The sequence below is a fragment of the Bufo bufo genome, chromosome 6, assembly GCF_905171765.1.
Source record: "Bufo bufo chromosome 6, aBufBuf1.1, whole genome shotgun sequence".
Taxonomy (NCBI): Eukaryota; Metazoa; Chordata; class Amphibia; order Anura; family Bufonidae; genus Bufo; species Bufo bufo.
In genome coordinates, this window is record NC_053394.1 from 166,934,548 (window position 1) to 166,950,369 (window position 15,822).

General features: G+C 46.3%; 2 protein-coding genes across 5 annotated transcripts in view; both read left to right on the top strand.

Moving 5' to 3' along the window:
• The window catches only part of LOC121004097 (gastrula zinc finger protein XlCGF26.1-like), a 705,032-nt gene that overhangs the window by 111,412 nt on the left and 577,798 nt on the right, over positions 1-15,822 (top strand). The window lies entirely within an intron of this gene.
• LOC121004101 (zinc finger protein 883-like) overlaps positions 4,716-15,822 on the top strand; it is a 38,679-nt gene continuing 27,572 nt past the window's right edge. For 2 of the 4 annotated variants that reach the window (XM_040436205.1, XM_040436202.1), the window contains exons 1-2: positions 4,716-4,774; positions 5,940-6,098. The gene's annotated coding sequence lies outside the window, so the exon portion shown is untranslated. Of the gene's footprint in view, positions 4,775-5,875; positions 6,099-15,822 lie in introns of those variants that run through there. The other 2 variants (XM_040436204.1, XM_040436203.1) reach the window with 2 other exon arrangements.

Genomic DNA, 15,822 nt, shown 5'->3' on the forward strand with positions numbered 1-15,822 from the left:
ACCGTTGTGTGTTTTGCGGTCCGGAAATTGCGGATCCACAAAACACGGAAGGTGTCCGTGTGCGTTCCGCAATTTGCGGAACGGCACGGACAGCCATTGATATAACTGCCTATTCTTGTCCGCAAAACGGACAAGAATAGGACAGGTTATATTTATTTTTTTGCGGACCACGGAATGGACCAACCGATGCGGACAGCACACGGAGTGCTCTCCACATCTTTTGCAGACCCATTGAAGTGAAGAACTGCTCCGATGCTCAAGTCAGGGGGGCTGCCATGGTGAAATTATGGGTATGTCCGTGTTCAGCTCTGAACCCCTTTAAACAGCTATCTTTGGAAAGATGCACACAGCCATGAATCCCTTGAAGAGACCAGCCGTGTATGGAGACTTACTGGAAGTACTCCATGGTATGGAGACTTATTGGCAATGCTCTGTGGGAATATGCAAAGAGCTATCTCACAAGAAAGAAAACCCCTCACCAGCACCACCTGTGGACAATGGCTCCATATAAGTCAAGATCCAACTTTCCAACAAGCCTTGATATTTAACAAGGAAATATATTCAGGCCAGATATCCATCCGTACACAGCTGTTTCAGGTGCTTGCCCTTCATCAGTACAGAGTAGGATTCTGGCTGGCTTAGGCCCCTTTCACAAGAGCGAGTTTTCCGTGCGGGTGCAATGCGCGACGTGAACGCATTGCACCCGCACTGAATCCGGACCCATTCATTTCTATGGGGCTATGCACATGAGCGGTGATTTTCACGCATCACTTGTGCGTTGCGTGAAAATCGCAGCATGTTCTATATTCTGCTCTGTTTTTCACGCAAAGCAGGCCCCATAAAATCGCAAGCAAGTGCTAGGAGACGATCGGGATGGGGACCCGATCATTATTATTTTCCCTTATAACATGGTTATAAGGGAAAATAATAGCATTCTGAATACAGAATGCATAGTACAATAGGGCTGGAGGGGTTAAAAAAAATAAAAAATATATATATATAACTCACCTTAATCCACTTGATCGCGCAGCCCGGCTTCTCTTCTGTCTTCATCTGTGAGGAAAAGGACCTTTGATGACGTCACTGCGCTCATCACATGGTCCGTCACATGATCCATCACCATGGTAAAAGATCATGTGATGGACCATGTGATGAGCGAAGTGACGTCATCAAAAGGTCCTATTCCTCAAAGAAGAAGACAGAAGAGATGCCGGCTGCGCGAACAAGTGGATTAAGGTGAGTTATATTATTTTTTATTATTTTTTAACCCCTCCAGCCCTATTGTACTATGCATTCTGTATTCAGAATGCTATTATTTTCCCTTATAACCATGTTATAAGGGGAAATAATACAATCTACACAACCTTGAATCCAAACCGGAACTTCTGTGAAGAAGTTCGGGTCTGGGTACCACATTCAGTTTTTTATCACGCACATGTAAAACACATTGCACCCGCGAGATAAAACCTGAACAACGGAACGCAATCGCAGTCAAAACTGACTGCAATTGGGTACCTACTCACGCGGGTTTGCTGCAACGCATCCGTACCTTATCCGGACACGCTCGTCTGCAAGGGGCCTTAGTGTGTTGCCTTGGAAGCAGCTTAAGTAGGATGCTGAATCTTCTTGAAGAGACCAGTCCTGTATGTAGACTTAATGGAAGTATTCCATGGTATGACTTATTGGCAATGCTCCATAGGAAACCAATATACAAAGAGGTATCTCCCCAAAAAAAGAACCATCTCGCAAGCACCCCAAAACAGCTGTCTATGGATTGATATCTGAACTCGAACATAACCCCTTCTTCACCTATTCAGCCTCTATGAGTGACACACTGGAGCATTGGGGCTTTTTCTTTCGATCTGGTGACGTACCGGGCTTCTGATGGGCATGCTACGCGGAGGTTTTCGCCTAGCAGTGACCCTGGTAACATCACTGGCACTAATGAGTGGTCTTTAGCGCCACCCTAGACTGTAAAATAACCTAGACCAGTGCTAAAGACCGCCCATCAGTGTCGGTGCACTGCTAGGCAGAAACCTCTGCCTAGCAGTGTGTCAAAGTAAACAAAACAGCCCTTGCCCTGCGCAACGCTCCACTCATAGGGGCTGAATGGGTGAAAAAAGGGTTCTGTCCAGGTTCAGCTCTGCTGGGCACTCCGCAGGCAAAACCACAGTGTAAGGGGCACTCCGCAGATAAAACCACCGTGTGGAGGGGGCACTAAGGAGGCAAAACCACCATGTGGAGGGGGCACTAAGGAGGTAAAACCACAGTGTGAGGGGGCACTAAGGAGGCAAAACCACCATGTGGAGGAGGCACTAAGGAGGCAAAACCACAGTGTGAGGGGCACTCCGCAGGTAAAACCACCGTGTGGAGGGGGCACTAAGGAGGCAAAATCACCATGTGGAGGGGGGCACTCCGCAGGTAAAACCACAGTGTGGAGGGGGCACTAAGGAGGCAAAAATCACCATTGTGGAGGAGGCAAAACCATCAAGTGGAGGGGGCACTCTGCAGGTAAAACCACATTGTGAGGGGCACTCCGCAGGTAAAACCACCATGTGGAGTGGGCACTAAGGAGGCAAAACCACCAAGTGGAGGGGACACTCTGTAGGCAAAACCACAGTGTGAGGGGGCACTCCGAAGGCAAAACCACCATGTGAAAGGGGCACTAAGGAGGCAAAACCGAGGCATTGTGCAGGGGGGGCACTAAGTAGACAAAACCACCGTGTGGAGGGGGCACTAAAGAGGCAAAACGAGGCAATGTGAGGAGGGGCACTAAGGAGTCAATATCACAGTGTGGAGGGGGCACTAAGGGAGGCAAAACCACTGTGTGGAGGGGGCACTAAGGGAGGCAAAACCACAGTCTAGAGGGGGCACTAAGGGAGGCAAAACCATCGTCAAGAGGGGGCACTAAGGGAGGCAAAACCACAATGTGGAAGGGGCACTAAGGAGGCAAAACCACCTTGTGGAGGAGGCACTAAGGAGGCAAAACCGAGGCAATGTGAGGAGGGGCACCAAGGAGACAAAATCACTGTGTGGAGGGGACACAGAGAAGGCAAAATCACCATGTGGAGGGGGCACTAAGGAGGCAAAACCACCATGTGTATGGGGCACTAAGAAGGCAAAACCGAGGCAATGTGAGGAGGGGCACTAAGGAGTCAATATCACCGTGTGGAAGGGGCACTAAGGGAGGCAAAACCACTGTGTGGAGGGGGCACTAAGGGAGGCAAAACCACCGTCTAGAGGGGGCACTAAGGGAGGCAAAACCACCATCAAGAGGGGGCACTAAGGGAGGCAAAACCACAGTGTGAGGGGCACAAAGGTGGCAAAACCACCATGCGGAGGGGGCACAAAGGAGGCAAACCCAAGGCAATGTGGATTGGGCACTAAGGAGGCAAAACCGAGGCAATGTGAGGAGGGGCACTAAGGAGACAAAATCACCGTGTGGAGGGGGCACAGAGGAGGCAAAACCACAGTGTGGAGGGGGCACACTAAGGAGGCAAAACCACCATGTGGAGGGGGCAGTAATGAGGCAAAACCACCATGTGGAGGGGGCAGTAATGAGGCAAAACCACTATGTGGAGGGAGCACAGAGGAGGCAAAACCACAGTTTGGAGGGGGCACTAAGGAGGCAAAAACACTGTATGAAGGGGGAAAGGGGAGGCAAAAACACCATATGGAGGGAGCGCTCCTCAGATAAAACCAGTGTGGGGGGGGGGGGGGCACTCTGCAGACAGAATCACAGTGTGGGGGGGGGGGGGCACTCTGCAGACAGAATCACAGTGTGGGGGGGCACTCTGCAGACAGAATCACAGTGTGGGGGGGGCACTCTGCAGACAGAATCACAGTGTGGGGGGGGGGGCACTTCGCAGACAGAATCACAGTGGGGGGGGGGGCACTCTGCAGACAGAATCACAGTGTGGGGGGGCACTCTGCAGACAGAATCACAGTGTGGGGGGGGGGGGGGCACTCTGCAGACAGAATCACAGTGTGGGGGGGGGGGGCACTTCGCAGACAGAATCACAGTGTGGGGGGGGGCACTCTGCAGACAGAATCACAGTGTGGGGGGGCACTCTGCAGACAGAATCACAGTGTGGGGGGGGGGGGCACTCTGCAGACAGAATCACAGTGTGGGGGGGGGGGGGCACTCTGCAGACAGAATCACAGTGTGGGGGGGGGCACTCCGCAGACAGAATCACAGTGTGGTATGGGGGGGCACTCCACAGGCAAAACCATTGTGTGGAGTGGGCACAGAGGAGGCAAAACCACAGTGTGGAGGAGGCACTAAGAAGACAAAACCACTAAAGAGGGGGCACAGATGTATGGTGAGCAGTGTAACTGTAGGTGACTTTATAAGAGCTTACAGCAGCTCTCAGAACTCTTATATACTCCCCTACAATCTACATATAAATACAGCCCCCAGACCCCTCACCAGAGATCACTGACCACAGCAATGGAGCCTGCACTCCCCCTGCACTGGACACAGCAGTGCTGCTCTTGCTCTGGAAGAAGCAGTTAAATGATCTAATGACGTCATGCCCTCAAAGAGGCCAATGCATTCTAGGCTTTACCGTGACAGCATACCTACAAGGGGCAACTGTATTCTAGTCATGCCATGAGTTCCCACGTGACTACAGCTGGAATGCAACTCCGGATAAGTCGTGGAACGCAAAATGGGAAGTAGATGTCAAACAGCAAGTATAATATCCGGTCCAGTGCTTTTCCACAAAGAAGAGAAAGAAGAGCAGAGCTCTGAGGATATCAGCGTTTTATCAGGGTGAGGGCGGAGTCAGCTGTCATTACTGCACGTTATACCGTTATTATACTGCGGTACATGATAGCACTGTTAGATTACACTTTCCTAGGATATAATGATGTACTTTATATGCTCATTACACCAAACCCACCTCGCATAGAATAGTATAGCACGTTACCCCATTATTATAAAACAGCCCCTGTGGGGTATTATTGTACATTATACCATTATTGTTAATCGGGGTCCTATAATATAAAATACCAGTATACCATGCCATTATTATACTACAGCTCCGTATGATATATTGTACATCATATGCCTATTACACTAGAAATCCTGATAATACAATAAACTACTGTACATTATACCATTATTATACTACAGCCCCATATAATATAGTACATTATATGTATGCAATAAGCTTCCCATTGTTTTCTCTGGGAAACTGGCTGTTAGTGCATACAGAGCATTGTTTCCATGCAGATGTAGGCTGGTTGGTAATGTACTGGGGTGGAGGAGCTGGCTGTGCATTGTGGTAGCTTATAATGTGCACAAGTAGCTGCCAGGGTGGTATGGAGCTGGATAGTCATTTTTAGGGATGTTGGGTATGTACCGGCTCTACTGGTAATGTGAGAATATATCATGGTTAGGCCTCTTGCACACGACCGTATGGCTTTTTCAGTAATTTGCGGTCCGCAAAAAATTCGGATGACGTCCGTGTGCATTCCGTTTTTTGTGGAACGGAACAGCTGGCCCCTGATAGAACAGTACTATCCTTGTCCGTTATGCGGACAATAATAGGACATGTTCTATCTTTGAACGGAAATACGGAAACGGAATGCATACGGAGTACATTCAGTTTTTTTTGCGGATCCACTGAAATGAATGGTTCTGTATACGGAATGCAAAAAACGGAACGTAAACGGGAAAAAAAAAACGTTTGTGTGCAAGAGGCCTTAGATAGATATGTGCAGGGGTGTAGCTTCCCGGGATTTTGGACATGTGTGCTGGGTGCCGGGGCACCAGCAATCTACTCTCCACGAAACAACTTTGATGTACGAGTATAGGTGGTAATGTTCAGAGGTAGCTGGTAGGGTATGGACGAAGCTGGGTCTTGTATGATGAGTAGGTGGGAGGTTTATCTGCTAATGATTCTGGACTTCCCTACATATCTCTGTGCCTCCAGAACCACCGTGCAAAGACTACCTGATGTCTTCACTTGTTCAGAGGGGTGACCATGGCCTGAGGTCCTGCCTATGTTGCTCTTGACACCAGAACCAAGGAGTTCCAAAGGATCTGTATGAAGACGTGATGATGGAGACCAACCAGTTCCTTGCATCACTGGGTAAGCGGACATGTATTTCAGAATAGCCAGAGCTCATTAGAAGCTCAGATAAGGCATGGACGTGTCCAAGGCATCACCAAGTTTAGTTTCTAATTGATAAGGAGGTCCTCGTGATGGCCAGCGGCACAGTCACTCTCACAGAATACAGTCCCTGTAAATGTCCCCTTTATTCTGCTGATAGCACTTCAATTTATTACTGTTATTGTCTGGAGATCAAAACTGATGGATGGGTTATCCTTAGGCCTAGTTCACACGAACGTATGGCTTTTATAGTTTTTTGCGGTCTGTTTTTCACAGATCCATTGTTCTGTTTTTGAGTTCCGTTGTGTTTCCGTTTCCTTTCCGTTTTTTCCGTTCCGTTTTTCCGTATGCCATGTACAGTATACAGTAATTACATAGAAAAAATTGGGCTGGGCATAACATTTTCAATAGATGGTTCAGCAAAAACGGAACGGATACGGAAGACATACGGATGCATTTCCGTATGTGTTCCGTTTTTTTTGCGGACCCATTGACTTGAATGGAGCCACGGAACGTGATTTGTGGCCAAATATAGGACATGTTCTATCTTTGAACGGAAAAACGGAAATACGGAAACGGAATGCTTACGGAACACATTCAGTTTTTAAGGAGGAACCATTGAAATGAATGGTTCCGTATACGGAACACCAAAAAACGTCCCGTACACTCGCAAAAAAAACGTTCGTGTGAACTAGGCCTTACTCCGCATCGATACTTAGTACTTTGAGTGTATAAAGGTTTCCTGATGTAAATATGTCTAGGGTCTGATTAATTCAGCCAAGGACAACTGCTAAAGATGTATGTAATATGGGATGTCCTAATAGAGATGCCACAGCTAGAATATCCGGTATAGCCGGGCGTCAAAGCTCTGCTGCACTCCGCACTTATCTTGTGGAGAGCTATGTCATGTGTTAGAGGTCCCGTAGTATCAGTTTAGTGGCAGATTAGATTTTTTTTAATCTCTCCTGAATAATGTTAGTAAATACTTATATTCCCCATGAAATAAGAATTCTGGATCATATTGTCTAACACCTCCGCATTGTGCCATTCCTCCTCCTAGAAATGTATGAATACATTGACAGGTGGGTTTTACTCTTCTCCTTGGCAGTGGGGGTATCAACAGTGACTGGGCACTGTCCATGTGTGGGACATACCCCTAACAAGTAACAGTCAGCTGTCAATTTATTTATGCATTTCCAATAGTAGTAACAGAGGAATGGCACATTTAGGCCGAGGTCTGAGAAAAGATGCTCCAGAATTATTTCATGAAGAATAATAGATAATAGGTAATAGAAGTTTTTACACAAATCTATGTCAGAAGAGCTCAGGGTAAGGCCTCTTTCACACTACCGTATGGCTATTTCAGTGTTTTGCAGTCCGTTTTTCACGGATCCGTTGTTCGTTTTTTTGTTTCCGTTTAGGTTCCGTTTTTCTGTTCCGTTTTTCCGTATGGCATATACAGTATACAGTAATTACATAGAACAAATTGGGCCGGGCATTACATTTTTAATAGATGGTTCCGCAAAAAATGGAACGGATACGGAAGACATACGGATGCATTTCCGTATGCATTCCGTTTTTTTTGCGGACCCATTGACTTTAATGGAGCCACGGAACGTGATTTGCGGTCAAATATAGGACATGTTCTATCTTTGCACGGAACGGAGATACGGAAACACGGAAACGGAATGCATACGGAGTACATTCCGTTTTTTTTTGCGGACCCATTGAAATGAATGGTTCCGTATACGGAACGCAAAAAACGGCCCGCAAAACGGAAAAAAAAAAACAGTAGTGTGAAAGAGGCCTTAGGGATTCTTATTGAAATACCTTACACAAACCTGCTTGAATATTGAGGCGAGTGAATGTAGTCGTTTGATTGTATCTTTATAGATGGCTTTCTGAACAAATGTAGATGATGGTATATTAGTAGTTTGATCTGTCAGGTTTATATTTTTTAGCAAATATGCAGGCGATAAGAAACCGCATCACATTTGTGATATTTGGGAATTTTGCACCCCTTGATCTGGTATTTTTACCATTTTATATGTAAGCCTGTGCTAATGTACTAGTTATAGTGAACACTTCATGCATTGCTTTCCTGAAGTTCATGGTTGTTACAAAGTTGCATGAAGGTGTAAAGGACTAAAGATGGGAATTTTACATTTTTCGGGCTGTTTCTTTTGAGGAGATATATAAGGTGTGGGGTAAATGCTTAGATCAAGATTTTTACTGTCTTCGATTTTGCTGATTTATATTTAGATGTATATATGTAGATATAGGCTTACGTGGCAGGTGTGAACTTTTAGATTTCGGAGTTGTGGTCTTCACCTTGGAGAAGACTTACACTTTGATGTAAAATTGCATGCAGCCACCATCAATGTAAGGCTACTTTCACACTGGCATTTCTGGATCCGCTTGTGAGATCCGTTTCAGGGATCTCACAAGCGGCCCAAAACGGATTAGTTCAGCCCCAATGCATTCTGAATGGATAAGGATCCGTTCAGAATGCATCAGTTTGGCTCCGTTCCGCTCTGGAGGCAGACACCAAAACGCAGCTTGCCTGGCGATGCGGAGCCACACGGATCCGTCCTGACTCGCAATGTAAGTCAATGGGGACGGATCCGTTTTCACTGACACAATATGGTGCAATTGAAAACGGATCCGTCCCCCATTGACTTTCAATGTAAGTCAGGACGGATCCGTTTTGACGGACTTTTTTTTTTAAAGAGTAATGCAAACGGATCCGTTCTTAAAGGATACAAACATTTGCATTATCGGTGCGGATACGTCTGTGCAAATACCAGACGGATCCACACCAAACGCAGGTGTGAAAGTAGCCTAAGGTGTTGGAAGGAATTTTCAAAATGTCCCAAATGTCTGCTTTCAGCAGTTATGTTATGGGGTATACTATGATAATTTTTACATATACAATTCAGTTGTTTTTTTTTTTGTGTATGTTAAGTGTGAAAATTGCCCAGAAGTAATAAAAGGGTTAACACACAAATTCCAAATGGCAGGTATAATGTAAGGCGTACACATATGTTACACTAATGTGCATCAGACATTTATGTGTTATATGAATGGTTGTATTTTGGTGGTGATCCTGGATTTTCTCAGAATCAAACTACACACAGCCATAAATAGACCGGCTGACCTTCTTGTTGATGGTTTCCTGACAGTCTGATTAATAGCTGGACACATTATGAACTCAAAGTACTAAACAGAAGTGCATAATAATTAGAGATCTGTCAACAGCAGATTACTGATGGTTCTCATGCAATACATAGAGGTACCAATTTTTCAGACTTATAAGACGAACCTAGGATTTAGAAAAGGAAAATAAGAAAAACATTTTTCATCAGACCTCAGATCAGACTGCAAAATCTGACCGCAAGCCCCATCAGCCTCAGATCGGACCCCTATCAGCCTCAGATCAGACCCAACCCAACCCATAATAGAAGCAGTCATTAGCATTTGGACTATAAGATGCACACATACTTTTCCTCACTTTTGGGGGGGGGAGTGGGTCTTGTAGTCCGAAAAATACAATAATAATGCTAATATGATTGTTAATTCAGTTCTTCACCTGCTGTAAAATAATCTTTATGCAACCTGCTGCTTATGACTGTTACTGTTTAGTTATGTATCACCTTTTGTCATAGGAGCTTACAGTTTAGAGGGGTTGTGGTATAGATGCAGAAAATGGAGATTGCACTTGCTGTATCAACAGTAAAATACACCTTCCTTGTTAACCCCTTCCCGACTGCCATACTGCTATTTACGTCAACAGTTGAGACTTTTAAGATGGCGCAGGGTCCCTGCTGTGTGCTCCGGCTAACCACGGGTGGACATCGGGGGAGCCGGATTGTGTTAGCAGCAGCAGCCCCTGTCCTCCTGTGTGACAGGAGGCCGCTGCTTAGTAATTTCTATGGAGCCTCTGTCTGTAGCAGGGCTCCATAGAAATACAATAAAATGGTCATAGACTACAATGATAATGCATTGGAGTCTATGAGAAAATCAATCCAATCATTGCTCGTTACTGTTCCCTATGGGAACTATAAAAAAAAGTTTTATAAATTAAAAAGAAATTAAAAAAATATAAATTCAAATCACCCCCCTTTCCCCAAAATGAAAAAGAAAACCATAAAAATGAAAAAACACATCGTAGGTATCACGGAGTGCAAAAATGCCCATAATATTAAATTATTAAAAATGTAATCCCATACGGAAAGTAGCGAAATGGAAAAACAATTCGAAATGGCCGATTTGTCGTTTTTTGGTTGCCTCTCCTCCCACAAAATAATGATCAAAAAGTTGTACACGCCCGAAACTGTTATGACTGAAAAGTATACAGATCGCCCCTCAAAAAATGACTCCTCACACAGCTGCGTACACAAATGCAAAAAAGTTATAGGGGTCTGAAATATGGAGACTAAAATAATTTTATTTTTTTTAAAGGTTTATATTTTGTTTTCAGTAAAAAAAAAAATATATATATACATATGTGGTATTGCCGGATTCGCACTGACCTATAATCTGTCAGTTTTATGGTATAGGGAACGACGTAAAAACAAAACCCAAAAAACTGTTGTGGAAATGCTTTTTTTCCAATTTCACCCCATTTATAATTTTCTTCCCGCTTCCCACCACATTGTATGCAACCATAAATAGTGCCATTAGAAAGGGCATTTTGTCCTGCAAAAAATAAGCCATCATACAGCTATGTGAACAGAAAAATAAATAAGTTATGGCTTTCGGAGGGCTGGGATTAAAAAGGGTTAAAGGATACGGACACCTTTTTAAAAATTAAATAAATACATTTTTGCACTAATTAATTTATTTTGTGGAGAAAATAATTTCTCCAATTGGTTGTGTTTATTTTTATTTTTTTCGTTTTTCCTTGTACAGCCTGTTGTGCTTCCTGTGCACAGAAGGCTGCTCAGATGACGGATTCTCTGTAACTCCTCCCGGCTCCACACGGGAGCGCGTAATGGCTTTCTCCCTCCTCTACCCCCCCAGTTCTTTTCAGGATGGCAGAGCGATGCAGACTGCAGACATAACCCCTTCCATGCCAAGGTCATTAGGGACCTCAGTATGGAAGGGGCTAACCAACGGGCTGCTGCTCTGCTGTGGCAGCGGCCCGGTGGTTAATGTGGGGAACATGCCCCCAACCCCATTCTGTTCAGTATGGCCGTCTGTGACCCCCCACCCCTTCCCTCCCGGATGGCAGTGCAGCAGTCCTGCATTCCTCCCGACAACCCCCCACCCGTCAAGGCTGGACACATAAATCCCCCCCCCCCTAGTACAGGATCGCCAAGCTGTGCAAGTAGCCCCCCTCCCCTTTAGGCGCGACAGCACAGAGCCCCAGCCTACCCTTCCCCGTCCAGGATCGCTGAGCGAAGCCTCCCTCCCCTTCAGGACGACGCGGCAGCCAAGCCCACCCCCCCCCTCCCCCATGTACAGGATTGCCGAGGGGAGCAGATTGTCAGCATCGGCCGTTTAACCCCCTTTATGCCGCGGTCCTTAGGGCCCGCTGTATGGAAGGGACCAACCATGGTAACCGGACGCCTTCACAGCTTCACAGGCATCCGGCTTGCCGTGGTCTGTCTGAGCCTGAGCTAAAGGCAGGCTAAGTATAATTGTAAATGTACTGCAGTGTATTGTAAACCATCAGACCCACTGGATCTGCAAGAACCAAGTGGATCTGGGTCAAAAAAGTGTAAGAAAAAAAAACATACTTCTTCCTATATCCGCACATATAATTGGTAAAAAATAAATAATTATAAACATGTTTGATATCGCTGCGTTCGTAATAACCTAATCTATAAAAGGACCATGTTACTTTCCCCCGCATGGTGAACGCCATAAAAAAAACTATGATAGAATTGAAATTTTGCCCACCTAACTTCCCAAAAAATTGTATAAAAAGCGATCAAAAGGGTCATATGTACCCAAAGTTAGCACCAATCAAACTGTCACCTCATTCCTGCAAAAAATTAGACCCAAACTACGACAATCGCCCCAAAAATATAAAAAATATGGATTTCAGAAAATGGAGACACAAAAACCTGATTTATTTTTCAAAAATGCTTTTATTGTGTAAAAAAATAAAATAAAAATGCACATATTAGGTATCGCCGTGTCTGTAACGACCAAAAAATATCATGTGATCTAAGGCTACTTTCACACTCGCGTGTGGTGCGGATCCGTCTTGTATCTGCACAGACGGATCCGCACCGATAACGCAAACGCTTGTATCCGTTCAGAACGGATCCGTTTGCATTATTCTTTCAACGGATCCGTGCAATTGAAAACGGATCCGTCCTGACTTACATTGAAAGTCAATTGGGGGCGGATCCGTTTTCAATTGCACCATATTGTGTCAGTGAAAACGGATCTGTCCCCATTGACTTACATCGTAAGTCAGGACGGATCCGTTTGGCTCTGCATCAGCAAGCAGCGTTTTGGTGTCTGCCTCAAAAGCGGAACGGAGACCAAACACAGCCAAACTGATGCATTCTGAACAGATCCTTATCCATTCAGAATGCATTGGGGCTGAACTGATCCGTTTTCGGCCGCTTGTGAGAGCCCTGAAACGGATCTCACAAGCGGACCCAGAAACGCCAGTGTGAAAGAAGCCTAACCCGTCTGGTGAACGTTGTAAAAAAATAATATTAAAAATGTGCCAAAAAAGCAATTTTTTATACCTTTATCACAAAAAGTGTAATACCAATCAATCATAAAGGCGACCAACAAACATGGCTCAGTTACACCAGGTTTGTCAGGAGGAATGGGCCCAAATTCCGACCAACTATTGTGAGAAGCTTGTGGAAGGATATCCAAAACGGGCAATGGTACCAAATATTAATGAAATGTATGTAAACTTTTGACTTTGCGGAAAGTAATAAAAATGCCTTAAAACATTCTCTCTCTCATTATTCTGGCATTTGGCAAATAATAATAATTATAGTAATCCTAATTGACCAAAAACAGGAAAGGTTTATTCTGATTTCATGTCAGATATTGAGAAAAACATGCATATGTGTCTTTTTATATAGTGTATGTAAACTTCTGGTTTCAACTGTATACAGTATATATATATTGTAGGAAGGTGCAAGGGTCCGTCGTTAACGGAAGGTATGTGTCACCAAGGTTCCTGGCCTTGGTGAAGTAAAAGCCGGTATTTTCAAGTCAGCGGCATCTAATGCTGATTGACACTTTGCTATTTTAGTATGACTGTATAGCTGATCCGCGATGGCTCTTACTGGGAGTAGTCAAAAGTGATGGGTGGGTGACTACTCCCCACGTTCCAGGGTGGGTCTTGACTGGCCTATAAAAAACCCAGCCAGCAGTGTCAGCTGTGAGTGATTACCTCTCTCTGACAGAGGATCTCTGGCAGTCGCTGGTGTGGGAACTGAGCCCTGTGCTGGGCTGAAAAGCTGAGTGTGTGTTGGAGAGCAGGCCACCTAAAGCCTGCATTTTGACTGCTGGAGGCAGAACCGCCGACAAGGTGACGTTTTTTTGTTATGCACGAACTTTCTACTTGGTGTGAACAAACACCAACCATGCCAAGGTTTTTTGTTTGACCTTATGTGTAAATAAACATGTACTTTGCCTCTGTACTGCACCCGCTTATCCCAACTACCAGAGCGAATCCCCACAATTGGTGGAGGATGCGTGCATTGCAGTGAGGCTGGCGTGAAGGCCGAAATATTTTTGTTTTTCTGGGCACGGTTGTATGTCTTACATCAAACCAGCGAGATTACAACCTGATACAGCGGGAGGCCAATAAGCAACAGCAGGAAACAACCCAGCTGCTGTTACAACATGTGATGGCTTTACAAGCAACAGGAGCATCCCAGAGTGTCCACAATGCCCGGAAAGCAGTCCATGCGGCGATCCCCAAGATGACCCCCGCAGACGACGTCGAAACCTATCTGGTGATCTTCGAGAAGGTGGCCGTGAGAGAGAAGCTACCCTGGGAGCAATGGACTGAGGTCATCGCTCCGTTCCTGGCATCTGGATCCCAGCAGGTGTATTTTGACTTACCGAATGATCAAGCGGCTGATTACCCGACAGTAAAGGGCGAGATCCTGGCGAGACTGGGGTGAATGTATTAGTCCGGGCCCAGCGGGTGCATCAGTGGGAGTTTAACCTGGCTGAGCCCGTGAGGCCCCAGTATTATACCCTATTACACCTGTTGCAAAAATGGCTGCAAGCTGTCGTGCTGAGTCCCAATGCTATGTTTGACCATCTGTTGGCTGATGTGTTCTGGAGGGCTTTGCCGTACCCCCTCCAGCACTGGATCGGCCAGGTGTCTCCTGGTAATGCCCTTGTGATGATGGACCTGGTGGAACACTATTAGGGTACCGGGAATTTGAAAGGGGGTTCGTTTGGGAGGGGGGCAGCCAAACCCTAGCAATCTCCATCCCAGACCCAGGGACTTGTGCCAACCAAGCCCGCCCGGTAGACCCGGCTCCGATAGTATACTGGGGGTGTCAGGAGCCTGGCCACAGAAGGGCCGACTGTACCCATCGGGGCGAACCCGTGGAGACTAACTATGGATACCGCAACTCTTTGTACGCCAGGAAGCTGTGTGCATCAGGTATCCCAGAGACTATAGACAATAACCATCTTTGCCAGGTAGAAGTGGGAGACACTCTGGCAGTGGCTTTGTTGGACTCAGGGAGTCTGATGTCTCTGGTAAGAGCTACCCTGGTGCGGCCCGATGAGTATACTAGCCGAAAAATCGCGCTCATGTGCATACATGGAGATTTAAAGGAGTATCCCACCGCCCTGGTGTCTCTATCCATAGGAGGCGGCAAGTGGACCCACGAGGTGGCCGTTGCCACCACTTTACCTTATGAACTAATAATAGGGAGAGACTTTCTGGGCTTCCCGGCCCTGTGGCCGGCTGTGAGAGATGTTGATGCCCCTGAGTCAGGGGTAACTTCAGCAGAGTGGCCTGGCTCGGGTGGTAGGCCAGAACCCTGGGAACCCGAGGCCGAAGGGCCAGCATTAGGAGTGACCACCACTTCGGTGGAAGAGGGGGAGACAACCCCACTGAGTGTGTTGGTAGGAGACGTTGAGGACTTGCCACCGGGTCCTGAATTGGCAGACCTCAATGTCTCCGGTGAAAATTTCGGAACCGCACAACACCGGGACCCAACCTTATCCCGGGCATGGGAGAATGTGGTAATAATTGATGGTGAAGCACAATAACCTGGGGCCGAGTCGATATTTCCCCGTTTTGTCATTCACCAGGAAATGCTGTATCGGGTAAACCAACTATTGAACAGCTGGTGGTGCCCAAGGCGTATCGCAAGCTCGTATTGGAGTTTGCCCACCAACATGTTCTTGGGGGTCTTTTGGGGTGGCAGAAAACGCAGGACTGGATACTACAGCGGTTTTACTGGCCCAGTGTGTTCAGAGAGGTAGAAGAGTTTTTTAAGTCTTGCCCAACTTGCCAGATACATAGCCCCCAGCCACACTTTCGGAGCCCCCTGGTACCTCTCCCGATTATCGAGGTCCTGTTCGAGCGAATCGCTATGGATCTCATAGGCCCAGTACCAAAGTCCGCTAGAGGGCACCAACACATCTTGGTCTTCCTCGACTACGCCACTCGGTACCCGGAGGCGGTGCCACTGCAACATACATTAGCCAAACTCATAGCTAAGAAGTTAAAGTTAATGGAGATGTT